The sequence below is a fragment of the Nomascus leucogenys genome, chromosome 18 (genome assembly GCF_006542625.1).
Source record: "Nomascus leucogenys isolate Asia chromosome 18, Asia_NLE_v1, whole genome shotgun sequence".
Classification (NCBI taxonomy): Eukaryota; Metazoa; Chordata; class Mammalia; order Primates; family Hylobatidae; genus Nomascus; species Nomascus leucogenys.
Genome location: NC_044398.1, coordinates 66,147,541 through 66,163,346, shown reverse-complemented (window position 1 = coordinate 66,163,346; position 15,806 = coordinate 66,147,541). Strand labels below are relative to the sequence as shown.

The 15,806-nt window shown below is 39.3% G+C and overlaps 1 protein-coding gene across 1 annotated transcript in view; it reads left to right on the top strand.

Moving 5' to 3' along the window:
- The first annotated feature begins 785 nt into the window (after positions 1 to 785).
- The window catches only part of IL6ST (interleukin 6 signal transducer), a 59,588-nt gene continuing 44,567 nt past the window's right edge, over positions 786 to 15,806 (top strand). Inside the window, exons 1-2 of the mRNA XM_030797839.1 lie at positions 786 to 1,020; positions 12,962 to 13,049. The gene's annotated coding sequence lies outside the window, so the exon portion shown is untranslated. The remainder of the gene's footprint in view (positions 1,021 to 12,961; positions 13,050 to 15,806) is intronic.

Below are 15,806 nucleotides of genomic sequence, written 5' to 3'. Positions count from 1 at the left end.
ATCTTCCTTTGGGGAGAAACAAACATCATGAGGCTTTAGGTCCATTTTTTAGGGAAGCGGGGGGCGGAGGCGGGGAGGGGGGATGAATAGGTTTTTACCCGGTACTTTTTATCATAAACGGGGAGGTACAAACCGCAAAGAAACACTAGTCGCTTGGTGGGCCACCAGCTCTGGGGCTCACTGATCAATCGCACCCAAACTCATTTACTAATTTAAAAAAGTACTGTGGCAAGGTTCGTTTACATAAGTCTTGGAGCGAAGCCGCCGCCACAATCTGCCGCAGTCTCGTGCGGAGTCACGGCCACCGAGCTCTTCACTTTCCCTAAGAGGCTCCCACGCCTCCCCCGTCCTCAAGGGAGCTAGGCGGTCCCTCGCGGCTCTGAGTCCCTCTGGGAAGGCCGCGAAGAGAGGCCGCAGGCGCCCTGGCGAGAAGGAAGGGCGGGGGCAGCGGGCGGCGGGCAGCACCCGGGCTTCAGTTCATGACCCCGTTATTCCACAGAAAAATGGAACATTCCGCTCTTTCCGCCCACAGAGGGGAGGTGGGGGGAACCCTTCGATCTAGTCTGGGAGAGGCGACGCGGGCGCAGCCACCGGAATCCGGGACGCGGGGAGCCGCGTTACGGGAATCGCTACCTCTCGGAATCCCGCCCCCTCGTCGACGGGCGGCCGCTGGACCAATGCCTGGGCGCAAAGGGTCTCTCAGGGGCCAATCAGCGCCTAGGCCCCGGTAGGGGGCGGGGCGCAGCCGTGGCCGGCCGGGGGCGCAGCTGGGCGGGATTGGGGAGCGCCCCGCCCCGCCGCGGGACTGGGGTGGCGCGCTACCTCTGCGGAGAAGGATCCGCGAGCGTTCGGGAGCCGGGGCGAGTAGCCAAAAGGCCCGCGGAGCCGCGCTGGGCCGCCCCGGCGCAGCTGAACCGGGGGCCGCGCCTGCCAGGCCGACGGGTCTGGCCCAGCCTGGCGCCAAGGGGTTCGTACGCTGTGGAGACGCAGACGCAGAGGGTCGAGGCGGCGCGGCCTGAGGTGAGGAGGGGCCGGGTGCTGGGCCGCGTAGCTGGAGGGAGAGTGTCGGTGGTTTCAGACGGGTTATCTGGCACTCGAGGAGACCTCCCTTCCCCCTGAGAGCAGCGCCCGGAACTTGTCAGCCCAGCCTGGAAATCCCCACATTCCTTCCCCTTCCTGCTCCCGCACCTCCGAATTCTGCTTCCACAACTTTGTCACCTCGATTATCTCAGCCCTGAGTACAAACTTCACCCAGGCGCACGCACGCACCCCTCTTACGCCCGCCCCGCAGAACGCCCTTCAAGAACAACCCCCCCCTTTTTGTTACCAGATTCCACGTTTTTCCCAATCCCCTTTCCATCTCCCCTGAAATTCTATTCGCTCCGCACTTGTCTTCATTCCCGAGGTGGATTTCCCTTCCCCAAAGCCGTTTTTTCATCTTGAAATCGCAACGTTTCAACGTTGTTGAAAGTTCATAATGCTTATAAACATTATTAACGTTTCTTTCCTTCTTTTGATCTCTTCTATTAATAATTATCATTCCTAACGAATTCCACATCTCACTGTATCCCAAGGAGAACAAATCAGTTTTTAAAATTTTACCTCCTCCGACCTAAGCTTTTGAAAATAGTCCAGGAAGCAAGGGTCTGTCCTTCAGTGGATGAACAGCATTTTATTTCATAATCCGAAACTGAAAAAAAAAAAAAAAATCACAGGTTAAAAATAAGACTTGTCATCCTTTTTTTTTTTTTTGCCTTCAGAAGGAAACGCATTTTGGCTTAGTTCGTGGAGCATTTCAACAATTATACTGCCTTAAAATAACTAGTTATTAGAATGCCAGGGTGAATTTTCTGAAAGATTGTGGTATTTGCTTTTGTCAGTGTTGTAAACAAACCCTTTAAACTGTGTATGACTGCCAGCTTCAAGTTGAAACAACTCTTAATTTGAAATTACGAACTCAGATCATCAGTTTAGCTGTTTGCCATTATGTTAATTTCTTAAATTCATGTTAATTCCTATTTGGAAGTATTTTTGAACTGTGAACTGAAATACTACATTTATAGAACCAACTTGCTATTGTGCTTTCCAACTATCTCTCTTTGGGGATAATCTTGAACATTTGTTTTTAATCTTGAGTGAAAGCAAAAGATTACGGAAAGAAGAAAGTGTCGAAATGGACAAACTTTGTAGTGGGATTTTTTTTCTCATTTTAAGTATGTATTGACAATACCAGTTTAATTTTCTCACAGGCAATTTAGATTATTATAAATACTGCTGCCACCTAATTTAATATAATATAGTCTTATGTAATTAAAAATGTTGTTCTCACTTTTATTTGTGAATTGCAGTATTTTCAATTTATTTAAATTTGTTTCCAAGGCTTTGCACTTCAGTTCAGTATTAGGGTGAAAGTTAAATACCTGTGAAGTAGGTGTTAAAATGTCCCCTTTATAGAGAAGGAAACAGGAGTCTCTCTGAAACCTAGATCTGTGTGACTCCAAATCCTGTGCTCTGAATCATTTTGTCATGTTGACAAACGTTTCTCGTAAAAAACCCAGTGCCACAATTTGGTTTGGGAACTTAAGGGCAACCCATAAATCCTCTACAGTGGCAGGGAGGGTTTCCCCCACTCCCTCCTTTCAGAGCTGCTCATTTTAATGGGAGTCAGAATTCTCTGGCCCTAATACATTTGCAGCTTGGCTCCTAGAGAAGCATGGAATGTTCTCACAGCTTCTCCCTTTCTTTGATTGCAAAGGCAGAATGATCAGAGTTGAGGTTCCTATTGTGCTTTATTTTACACAGCAAATAGCAATTACTACCTGCTGTAGGAACTCAAAGGTGCAGGAGATGTAATCAGGACCTTCAAAGAGTTTATAACAATTGGATTGACAAACTTATACGAGAAAAACTACAAGGATGCAAAACAGTTTTAATTAAATGCAGAGTAATGCAGAAAATCCTGTAGATATTAAAGTTAGGGAATGATCATTTAAGGATTGGAATGAGCATTTAAGGATTGGAATGAGCAAAGGATTTACCAGAAGTTGGCCTTGAAACCTGGGCAGGATTTGGATAAAGGGAAAAATGAAGACAGCCCATTAATAATAGCGAATGGAGGACAAGACATAGAATGGAGAATATAGAACATAATATAGGACTAGCTTGTGGAAAGGATCAGCAGTAACTAAGTTCTATTAATTTAAACAGGCAATATGTATTTAGTGCTTATGTTGTGCCAGTCACTGTTTTGAGCACTTTGCCCATATTATGGCATTTAATCTTCATAATATTATGAAGTAGGTCTAATAATAGGATAATAATCCTCTTTTTACACATAGGGAAACCCAGACACAAGAAGGTTAATTAATTTGCTCAGCTAAGTGGTAGATCTAAAGGTCATACATAGACAGCCTGGCTTCAGAATCTGATCTCTTAACCATGATACATCCTGCCTCTCCATACAGTATACTTGAGTGACAGTTAGTAGATAGAATAATAAGATCATACCAGAAAGTCTATGAAAACCCACCCTTAATTGTCCACCAGGTGCCTCAGACTATGTTAGATTCTGAGGATATCAAGATATGTGAAACAATTACTGTGCAGTGTTCTGAATCCTATTAGGGAATGATGTAAGAGTACACTGAGAGCAAAGATGTTTGTGAAGTGGGGGGAAATTCCACAGAAGAGATGATGCTTCAAAAGCAGTTTGTAGTGCGCAGCAGAGTCAGGAAAGACATTGTAGAGGCAAGGAATAATATATGCAGAAGCACAGACTGAAAGAACAAGGTATGTTAGAGGAAGTCTAGTGGTTTGCTGAGTCTACAGGGATGGTTAGTAGGGAGTGATGAAAGATGAGACGGAATTATAAATGGCATGGTGTGGTCAAGCAAGATGAGGAGCTTAAGTATTTGCTTTGCAATTCGGAAACTACAAGAATAATTTCAGCATTATTGGAGTAAAAGCCAGATTGCTTGCAATTGCAAGCAGTTCTCGAAGTATAGTAGTAAGGTAGCTTGAGGGAGAAGTCTGAGGAAAGGATTTTTTTTTTTTTTTTTTTAGAATAGAGAAACTTGAATATCGGAAAAGATAGATTGGATAAGCACACCAAAGCCAAAATTTTAGGTTCTTAAATAGTTAAAATATTTGGCATTATTATTCACTCTTTAAAAAGCTGTTGAGGAAAAGAATGACAGGTTTAAAGTTGTGTTTTAGAGAGAGTGATCCACCAACAATGTTCAGAATGCTTGGTGGGGAGGAAAGAGACTGGAAGCAAGAACACAGTTGAAATTATTGAGGTGATCAATGTCCAAATTAGGTTAGTTTGTGGTAGAGAGTAAAAAGAAGAGACGGGTGGAAAAGATATTATGGGAGAGAAGACAGGATAAGATTTGTAACTGAGAAAAGCTAAAATGTACTGCATAGATGAGAGAAACGATGGATTCCATTAACTTAGGCAATTGAAGAGGATGAGTTGTTCGTAGACAGGGAAAAATGGTAAGTCCTTGTGACTTTTTAAAAAGGGTGTGGGCATTCATCCCATTACTGGGCATATACCCAAAGGATTATAAATCATGCTGCTATAAAGACACATGCACATGTATGTTTATTGCGGTACCATTCACAAGAGCAAAGATTTGGAACCCACCCAAATGTCCGTCAGTGATAGACTGGATTAAGAAAATGTGGCACATATACACTGTGGAATACTATGCAGCCATAAAAAAGGATGAGTTCATGTCCTTTATAGGGACATGGATGAAGCTAGAAACCATCATTCTGAGCAAACTATCCGCAAGGACAGAAAACCAAACACCACATGTTCTCACTCATAGGTGGGAATTGAACAATGAGAACACTTGGACACAGGATGGAGAACATCACACACCAGGGCCTGTCGTGCGGTGGGGGAAGGGGGGAGGGATAGCATTAGGAGATAATACCTAATGTAAATGACTAGTTAACGGGTGCAGCACACCAACATGGCACATGTATACATATGTAACCTGCATGTTGTGCACATGTACCCTAGAACTTAAAAGTGGGTGGGCATTTATGTGTATATGTGTTCATGAGCGTGTACCTATGGTGTATTGTTTTTAGACCTCTTAAATTGATAAGACTCAGAGACAGAATATCTAAGAAGATGAAATGTAACTGGAATTAAAAGAAAGATCCAAGCCAAAATTCTTGAAATTATTTTGTTTGAAGGTGATAGTTGAAGTCATGTCTTCAAAGAAGTTGGTATTTAAAAAGAAAAGTCGATGCCCAATACTTTATCTTTGCGTACCTTCATAGCCTGGAGATAAAAGCTAGCAGAGAATTCAGTAAAGGAGACAAGAAAGAGGATAAAGGAAAGAATTCAACTACATTATCTGGTTACATAGAAAGCAGGATATAGGAGAAGTTCAAGAACCAGGGATGGTCAACAGTGTGAAAGGCTTCAGAAACACTTGTGATATATATATAGTCAAAATGGCTACAGTCTCTTCTTCTTTTTTTTTATAACTCTGCGGCTATCTAGTATATCTTAGTAAGATTTAATAAGAAATTAGTTAGCTGATTGATCGTGAATAAGAGAGCTACATTGGTTGAAAAACGGCTATGGTATATAGATGATTGTTTTAAAGCTGTGTGTATACATATCCAGAGCAGGAGATTCATTCCTTTCAGCACTGTAAATCTGTTGCCCTGTTACATTTGGAATGTTCTGCCTCCAAATTTTCATTTTCTTTTAAGTAATCAGCTTCACCCCTTGCTCTAAGGTTGATTGATCTGCACAATCTTTTTTTGTTTGAATGTTCTGTTTTATGTATTACCCCCAACCCCACCCCCTAGTGCAAAGTGAGTTAATCAGAGCTATGTTTCAGATAGCATAGCTCTGGTTAGGCTGGCATGCTCTGGGATTTTGCCATTGGTAATCTTCACTTGACAATTAGAGTCAAAGATGATGTATAGTTCATATGTGTGCTATTTTCTCTGTCTAGGAACCCCTACCCTTATTTTATGACTGGGCACTCCTGGCCCCTGTCTGAATTGGGTATTATCTGTGCTCTTGTGGCACTTTGTGCATATTCTACATCTTTAAACTTCAGACTTCTTAAAGGCAAGAACTATTTATATGGCTTCAATTATATTTGTAACGGAATAAAAAATGAATAAAAGCTTGAGCTTTTATTTCTTAAGCAATGGTGAGAACATGGATGTTCATCAAAGCGCTCTGTAAACCTTTTCATTTGGCTAAAATAGTCTAATTTTAAAAGGCCCTAAGGTCATAAGCATATTCTATATGTTTTTCAATATGCTTATAATTTTGCTTTTGCATTTAGGTCTTTAATCTGGAGAGAGAGTGTATGCTTATACATGCATGTGCACATGCATGAGTGTGTGTCTTTTTGTCTGATGAAATGGGGTTCTTTTTTTTCTTTTTTGCTTGTGGAGCCAGTTGTCCCAATACTATTTATTGAATAGTCCTTTATTTTCCCAGCAAATGAGCAACCTTTTAAAAAATAAGGTACTAAATTCTTATATACACTTGAGTCTATTTTGTTTTGTACCATTGATTTAATTGTCTATTCATTTGCCAATCAGTGCTATGTTTACCTTTAGACTGCCTTTTTTTTTTTTTTTTTTTTGCGAGACTTTTTTTTTTTTTGAGACAGAGCCTTGCACTGTCACCCAGGCTGGAGTACAATGACATGATCTCGGCTTCTTAGCTTGCTGCAGCCTCTATAGCCCAGGCTCAAGTGGTCATCCCACCTCAGCTTCTTGAGTAGCTGGGATTACAGGCATGCTCCACCATGCCTGGCTAATTTTTTTTTTCCTTAATTTTTTATAGAGATAGGGTTTTGCCATGTTGCTTAGGCTGGTCTTGAACTCCTGGGCTCAAGCAGTCTACCTACCTTGGCCTCCCAGAGTGCTGGGATTATAGGCGTGAGCCACTGCACCCAGCCTTCTGTTACATTTTCTAATTAGTTATTATTGGTATGTAGGGGAGCTTTTTTTTTTTTTTTTTTTTGAGACGGAGTTTTGCTCTTGTTGCCTGGGCTGGAGTGCAATGGCGACATCTCGGCTCACTGCAACCTCTGCCTACTGGGTTCAAGTGATTCTCCTGCCTCAGCCTCCCGAGTAGCTGAGATTGCAGGCATGCGCCACCACTTCCGGCTAATTTTGTATTTTTATTAGAGACGGGGTTTCTCCGTGTTCGTCAGGCTGGTCTGGAACTCCCAACCTCAGGTGATCTGCCTGTCTCTGCCTCCCAAAGTGCTGGGATTATAGGCGTGAGCCACCACGCCAGCTGGAGAGCTATTTTTTGATGATGTTTTGTTTGACTATTAGTTAAACTCTAAATAGTCCTATTATTTTTTGATGATGTTTTGTTTGACTACTGTGTTAGATTCTCAATAGTCCTAATAGTTTGTCATGTGATTCTCACTCTTTCTTGATAGATGATCATATCATTCACAATTTATTTTCCATTTTTAGATCTTATTTATTATATTTTTGCTTAAGCCCTTTAGAGCAGTGGTGAATAACTGATGACTTCAAGCATCTTGTCTGAATCCTGACATTAATAGGAACGCTTCTAATTTTTACCTTTAAACCTATAGATGCTTATTATAGGTTTCTTTCTAACTTTTTTTTTTTTTTTTTGGAGGCAGAGCCTCACTCTGTCGCCCAGGCTGGAGTGCAGTGGTGCAATCTCGGCTCACTGCAACCTCTGCCTCCCGGGTTCAAGCAATTCTTCTGCCTCAGCCTCCCAAGTAGCTGGGACTATAGGTGCCCACCACCACGACCAGCTAATTTTCGTATTTTTAGTAGAGACAGGGTTTCACCATATTGGCCAGGCTGGTCTCAAACTCCTGACCTTGTGATCCACCCGCCTCGACCTCCCAAAGTGCTGGGATTACAGGCGTGAGCCACCACACCTGGCCTTATAGGTTTCTTATAGTAGTACCTGTGGCAGCAACAGCAAGAGCTGCACTAATAATAACAGCTGTTAACCTTTTATTGAGTAGTTACAATGAGCCAAATGATTCTAAGCACTTTATGTATATTGAGTTATTTAAGCATCCTAACATTCCTAGATGGGTAGGTGGTGGTGGTACCCCATTTTTACAGATAAAGGAAGTAAAAGTGAAGGCTATTTAAAAACTTGCCTAAGATGTTAAAATATAGGGGCTGAAATTTGAACACAAGCAATCTGGTTCTAGAGTCCCTGTATCATCTTTGTCATCCTTCACCAAGGTAAGGATGGTCTCTTTCAGTCTTAGTTTTCTGACACTTCGTTGTTATTTTTAAGTTTTAGATGAACAGTTGTTGAATGTTATCAGATGCTTTTCCGACATCTGTTGGAATGACCCTGTCATTTTCCTTTGATCTGTTAATATAGTAATTAGCAGTATCTTTTCTCATTTTGAACTGTGCTTGTTATTTTAGGCTAAATACCTGTTAGCATTCACACTTTGGTTTTGTTTTCAAATCTGTTAGGCTTTTCTCTACCTACACTACAAAAAAATGTTAAAGGCAATTTTTCAGGCCCAAGGAAGATGATACCAGATGGAAATACGGATCTATACAAAGGAATTAAAAGCTGTAGAAATGGTAACCACATGAGTAAATATGTGACAGTCTCACTCTGTCACCCAGGCTGGAATGCAGTAGTGCAACCACAGCTTACTGCAGCCTTGACCTCCAAGGCTCAAGCAGTCCTCTCACCTCAGCCTCCTGAGTAGCTGGGACAACAGGCAAGCGCCACCACAGCTGTCTAACTATTTATTTTTTGTAGAGGCGGGAGTCTTACTATATTGCCCAACCTGGTCTTAAACTTCTGGGCTCCTGCCTTGGCCTCCCAGAGTGATGGGATTACAGGTGGGAGCTACCAATGTGAAGTTTTAATATATGCAAAAGTAAAATATATGCTAAAATAGCACAAAGGTCTGGGGGGAGAAATGGAAGTATACTATTGTATACTATGCCTGAGGTAACCATATTACTTGAAGATAGATTGTGAAAAGTTAAAGATGTACACTATAAACCTAAAGCAACCAATAAGAAAACAAAGAATTATAGCTTATTAGCTAACAAGGAAAAGATAATAAAAAATAATTAACAAAAATAAATGCAGAAAAGTAAACAGGAACAAACAACAGTCAAGAAGAAAACAAATACAAAGCTGATAGCTTTAAACCTAATCATACCACAAATTATATTAAATGTAAATGGTCTGAACACCCAACTGAAAAGCAGAGATTATCAGATTGGATACAACCACATGTTGCCTACCCCCTACAGATACTACTTAAATATGAAGAAACATACAGATTAAACAAAAAAGAATGGGAGAGGATATGTCATGATAACACTAATCAAAATGAGACAGAATTGGCTACAGTAATATCAAAGTAGATTTCAGAGAATGTTACCAGTGGTAAAGAAGGGCCATTTCCTAATGATAAAAGGGTCAATTTATCAAAAGGATCTACATAACATAGTTTCAAAACACACAGGGTAAAAACTGCAAGGAGAAGTAAATCCACAGTTGTATTCAGGGATTTCAATATCCCTCTTTGAACAATGATAGAAGAAGTAGTCAGAAAATCAGTAAGGATATGGAAGATTTGAACACTATCAACCAAATTCATGTGATGGTCATTTATGTAACACTCTACCAGCAACGGCAGTGCTTTTTAAGTGCACACAGAATATTGATTTCAAGATTTATAAGGCTGCAGTCATCACGACAGTGTGGTGGTAGCATATAAATAAGCAAATTGATCAGTGGAACAAATAGAGAGTAGGAGTCAACCTACCTTCTGTTTTCATAAAGTACTGTTAGAACACAGCCACCCCTGTTTGTTTATGTATTTTCTATGGTTGCTTTTGTGTCATAACAGTAGATTAGTAGCTCCAATAGAGACCTTACGGCTCACAAACCTAGAATATTTACCTCCTAGCTCATACATGAAAAGCTTGCCCACCCTGGAATTGAGAGTACCCAAATAGACCCACACCTATGTGAACAACCGATTTTTAACAAAGGCGCAAAGGCAATTAACTATCGCTGAAAGGATAATTTTTTCAGCAAATAGTTTTGAAACAATTATCCGTATATACAGAATGAACTCAAATTTCAGCTTGACACCATACATAAATACTAACTTGAAATAACTGGGACCTAAATGACCTTAAAACTATAAAACTTGTAGGAAAAAACCTTTTTGACTTTATTTTTATTTTTTATATATATATATTTTTTTTTTTTTTTTTTTTTAGAAGGAGTCTCACTTTGTCATCCAGGCTGGAGTGCAGTCGTGCTATCTCTGCTCACTGCAGCCTCCTCTGCCTCCCGGGTTCAAGCAGTTCTCCTGCCTCAGCTTCCTGTGTAGCTGGGATTACAGATGTGCGCCACCACACCCGGCTAATTTTTTAAATATTTTAGTAGAGACAGGGTTTCACCATATGCCCAGGTTGGTCTCGAACTTCTGAACTCAGGTGATCTACCCACTTTGGCCTCCCAAAGTGCTGGGATTACAAGTGTGAGCCACCGCGTCGGGCCCTTTGTGATTTTAGATTAAGCAAAGACTTCTTAGATACATCAAAAACACAAATTGATGAATTGAACTTTATTAAAATTAAACCTCCTATTCTTCAAAAGATACTGTTAAAAGAATGAAAAGACAAGCATACAAGAAAATAATGTGTAAATCCATTTTCTAATAAAGGCCAGTATATCTTCTTAGAACTTTCAAAACTTAATGAGAAAACAGGAAACCCAGTTGATCAATATGTTTGAACAGACACATCACCAAAGAAGATATAGCCAAGCACACACCTGCCATAGGGCCTAGCCATTCCACTCTTCACTTACCTTCTATTTTGGGGACACACACTATGTGTTAGTTTCCTAGGGGCTACCGTAATAGAGCATCCCTTTGTTATAGTATCCCTTATCTGAAATACTTAGAAGTATATTGGATTTTGGATTTTTTTTTTTTCAGTTTGTGTGTTGTATTTGCATTATATACTTACAGTTAATTATCCCATATCCTAAAATCTGAAATCCAAAATGCCAGAGCTCAAAACTGGAATTAGAGCATTTCAGTTTTCAGATTTGGGATGTTCAACCTGTACCACAAATTGGGTGGCTCAAAATAACAAATTTATTCTCTCAAGGTTTTAGAGGCTAGAAGTCCTTTTGAGACTTTGGATAGAATCTTCCTTTGCGTTTCCTAGCTTCTGGTGGTAGCCATCGTCCTTGAGATTCCTTAGCTTACAGCTGGGTAACTCCAATCTCTGCCTGTGTATTCACATGGTATTCTTCCTGGCTCTGTCTCTTTAAATTAGACACCAGTCATATTGTACTAAAGGCCTATTATACTCCACTATAACATCCAATTAAATCTGCCCATAGAGTAACATTTTGTGGTACTGGGGTTAAGACTTCAACATATCTTTTTGGGGGAACAATTCAGCCCATAACAAACAAAAAGAAAATTAATTTAATTATATTGTATTTAGAACAGGGGTTGGCAAACTATAACCTATAAGCCAAATCCAGCTTGCAGCCATTTTTGTAAATAAAGTTGCATGGGAATATACCTAAGCCCACTTATTTACATATTGTGTATGGCTGCTTTTGCACTTTAATAATGGAGTTGACTAATTGCAAGAGAGAACTTAAGGCCCACGAAGTCTAAAATATTTATTATCCGGCCCTTTACAGAAAATGTTTGCTAGCCTATTTTAGAAGGTGTTAAGTGTTGTAGAAACAAACAAACAAACAAACAGGAAAGGGGTATAAGCAACACAGTGGTTAGGGAAGATCTCTATGAGGGGGTGAATCTGAGCAAAGGCTACAAGGAATTACTCTCTATATATTAACTTATGAAGATGTCCACTATGTAGTGTTAAGTGAAAAAGTTATAAAACATTTCTCACTTATATGATCCCATCTTTGTAAAATAGGAAAGTGTATATTTATACAATATGAAGTTATATAATACATGTATAGAAAATTTTGCAAAAATATCCACCAAAATGTTCATAGTAGTTATCTCTTGGTGGGATTATAGTGCACTTTCACATGGCATTTTTTCAGTTTCTTTTCATTAGACATTTAAAAAATATTTTTATAAATTTAATTCCTTATGTGTTATTAAGTTACATCAAAGGCTTAATGTGTATGAAACAATAATGGAAGATTCAACTCCTTGCCTAAGTTTGAAGTTACTTGTTGTATTTCAAAGAGGAACACTAGTACTTAAGCTAGAATTTAAGCGAACAAATCTTAAAATGGATTTTTATATCTGAGTTGTTAGCAGGCTTAATTTAGTGCTAGTAGAAGGAAAAATATGTGATTGTTAAAGAACTCCTTCTGTCATAAATGTTCCTTTCATGTTTCTGTGACATTACATAGACATCAGGGAAGTTTGCATTAGGTGTGGGTGAGCCAATAATGTTTGCAAGTATATATCAAATCATAGCACTAGGGCTGGGCGCGGTGGCTCATACCTGTAATCCCAACACTTTGGGAGGCCAAGGTGGGCAGATGCCCTTGAGCTCAGCCTGGGCAACATGGCAAAACACTATCTCTACTAAAAATTAAAAAATTAGCTAGGCATGATGGTGCCATCTGTAGTCCCACCTACCCGGGAGGCTGAGGTGGGACAATTACCTGAGCCTGGGAAGTTGAAGCTGCAGTGAGCTGTAATTGTGCTACTGCACTGCAGCCTGGGTGATGGGAGTGAGACACTGTCTCAAAAAAAAAAAAGCACTAGGATATTTGAATACTCTTATACAAGTGTTTATGGGTTTATTTTATTCTGAAGCTCAAAACATATCTAAAATGGGATACTTTCTGCAAACCTGAAAGCCTAAGAGCAGACGGGGATTTTAAAAGTACACATGTAATAAAATTATCAAAGCCAGCCTTCTGAACAAGACTCTCCTCTCTTTACAGTGAAACCCAATGGAAAAAGCATGACATTTAGAAGTAGAAGACTTAGCTTCAAATCCCTACTCCTTCACTTACTAACTTTGTGATTTGGGTAAGTTAATTGGTCTTGTCTGAATTTTTGTTTTTTTATTTTACAAAGTTCCAATAAATAATCCCTGCCCTACTCACCTGATTCTTTAGGATATTAGGAGACTAAAGTGAAATAATTTATGTGAAAACATTTTGCGTAATGTAAAATAGTATCCTCGTGTTAATTGTTATGAACTCATAATTGATACTAATGGAAGAGAACAGAGTGGATAATTTAAAAACTTATTTAATAATCAGTTAATTTAGTGTAGGTATTACCAACTTCTGGCAATTTATTCACAGTAACACTGTATTGTGAAAGATACATAGAAATTTTCTTCATCTTGATCCCCACTCAACTTATTCATTCAACAAGCATTATTTTGCCTTCTATTGGCAATTTTAGTTCATATACTGTTCTACAATTGTAATAGTAATGTTACCATAATAACAAAGTTTATATTGACATTCTTTTTCACATGCAATGTAAATCTAAATATATTCATGCTTTTTATTTCATTCTTAGGTTAAGTTAGAAAATGAAAAAAAAAAAATCCATAGGTGACAAAAATAATTTATAAAGAGCATAACCATTAAATATTTATCAATTGTAACTCTACTGCTTTTTCTCTCACTTGAGAAAACATATGGAAATGAAAGTAAATGAGAATGAACTCTAGGGATAATCTTGAATTTATTCTATTTTAAGTAAATCATTTATAAACTTTGTTTCTTTAACATTAAAAGTAGCAATACTTGTTATACATCATCTAGCTCCTTTCGGCACACTACCATGTTATATCACCATAGTTGAGGAATAATTACAGCATTTGGTTTTCAGAAATAATCTTTCCTGTATTTGTGGTTACTAGTTGGGTTTTGGCTTCATAGAAGCTTCTCAGGTTACCTGCAGATTTCAAGGAAGGTTAGTGTATGCAATGTATGGTTATAATATATGCATAGAAAACTCTGCAAGAGGTGAGGTGATAGTGCTATTAATATAATTTTAAATTAAATATTAGTGTCAATAGAAGGAAAGGAGGGAAAAAATAAGCAAAGTACTGTCAATTCTGTCAATTTTTTTTTTATTTTTTTGAGATGGAGTCTCGCTCTGTTGCCCAGGCTGGAGTGCAATGGCACGATCTTGGCTGGGCTAATTTTTGTATTTTTATTAGAGACAGGGCTTCACCATATTGGTTAGGCTGGTCTTGAACTCCTGACCTTATGATCCGTCTGCCTTGGCTTCCCAAAGTGCTGGGATTACAGGCATGAGCCACCGCACCCGGCCATAATTCTGTCAATTTTTAAACAAGCCCCAAGTGAAGTTAACTGTATTGCATATAATATTTTATATAGTGTTACTGTGTCTTCATCTCTTACATTTGGACTATGAAATCAAATCCCATAATAGATGTTTCTTCATCACCTCTCCATTACAATCTTCTAAAAATTAGGAGAGATTACTTTCTAAATGTGAAATGTGAAATCTGCCTTTGCCTAGTTCCTTTGCTTGTGTTCCATGGTACTGTCCAAACAAATCTAATTGCTTTGAAGTAATCATAAATCCTTTCATGGACCTCTTGTTCTGGAGCAGTTTTGCTGCAAGAATATAGTACATTTGGCTTGGCACAGTGGCTTGCACCTATAATTCCAGCACTTTGGGTGGCCAAAGAAGGAGGATCGCTTCAGGCCAGGAGTTTGGGACCTGCCTGCACAACATAGTGAGACCCCATCTTTACAGAAAAATTTTTAAAAAATTAGCTGGGCATGCTGGCAAGCTGTTACATGATTAGGGAGTGCATAAAGTCCAGTTAGTATGTATATTTAATAAAACAATATTGTGTTCCAAGTGTAGAACTAGGAAGCCATTTCTCATCAAGAAGAGTTAATAGTTTTATTTAGAAGAAAAAAATTACACATTAAGTATTTTGTCTTTAATAATTTTAGCTTTTATTTTAGGTTCAGGGAGTACATGTGCAGGTTACTTGGGTATATTGTGTGATGCTGAGGTTTGGAGTACGATTGAACTGTCACCCGGTTAGTGAGCATAGTACTCAATAGTTTGAACCTCAAGTATTTATTTATTTTATTTATTTTTTGAGACGGAATTTCACTCTGTCGCCCAGCCTGGAGTGCGGTGGCACCATCTCCATTCACTGCAACCTCTTGTTTCCCGGGTTCAAGCGATTCTCCTGCCTCAGCCTCCTGAGTAGCTGGGATTACAGGCGCCCACCACCATGCCCAGCTACTTTTTGTATTTTTAGTAGAGGCGGGGTTTCACCATGTAGGCCAGGCTGGTCTGGAACTCCTGACCTCAGATGATCCACCCACCTCAGCCTCCCCAAGTGCTGGGATTACAGGCGTGAGCCACTGCACCTAGCCGACATTAAGTATTTTTTAATTTAAATTTATTTTTTGCATAAGTACTAAAGATTCACATGGTCGACATTGCAAGGCTGCAGAGTATATGGTGGAGCATCTCCCTCCCACCCTGATCTCTCAAATACCCTGTCGCAGCCAGTATTTGAACTTTTATCCTCCTAGAGATATTGTATGCATATATAAAGAAACGAATGTGTTTTGTTTTCTTGTGTATTGTTTTGCCCACAAATAATAGCAAATGCGTTGTTCTGTACCTTAACAATGTAATAATGTATTTTAGATAACTATGTTTCTGTACATATAGAGCTTCCTCATTTTTTTTAAATGGCTACAAACATTTACGTTTACATGGTTTTGGTATACCATAATTTAACTAGTGTCCCATCATAATTAGGTT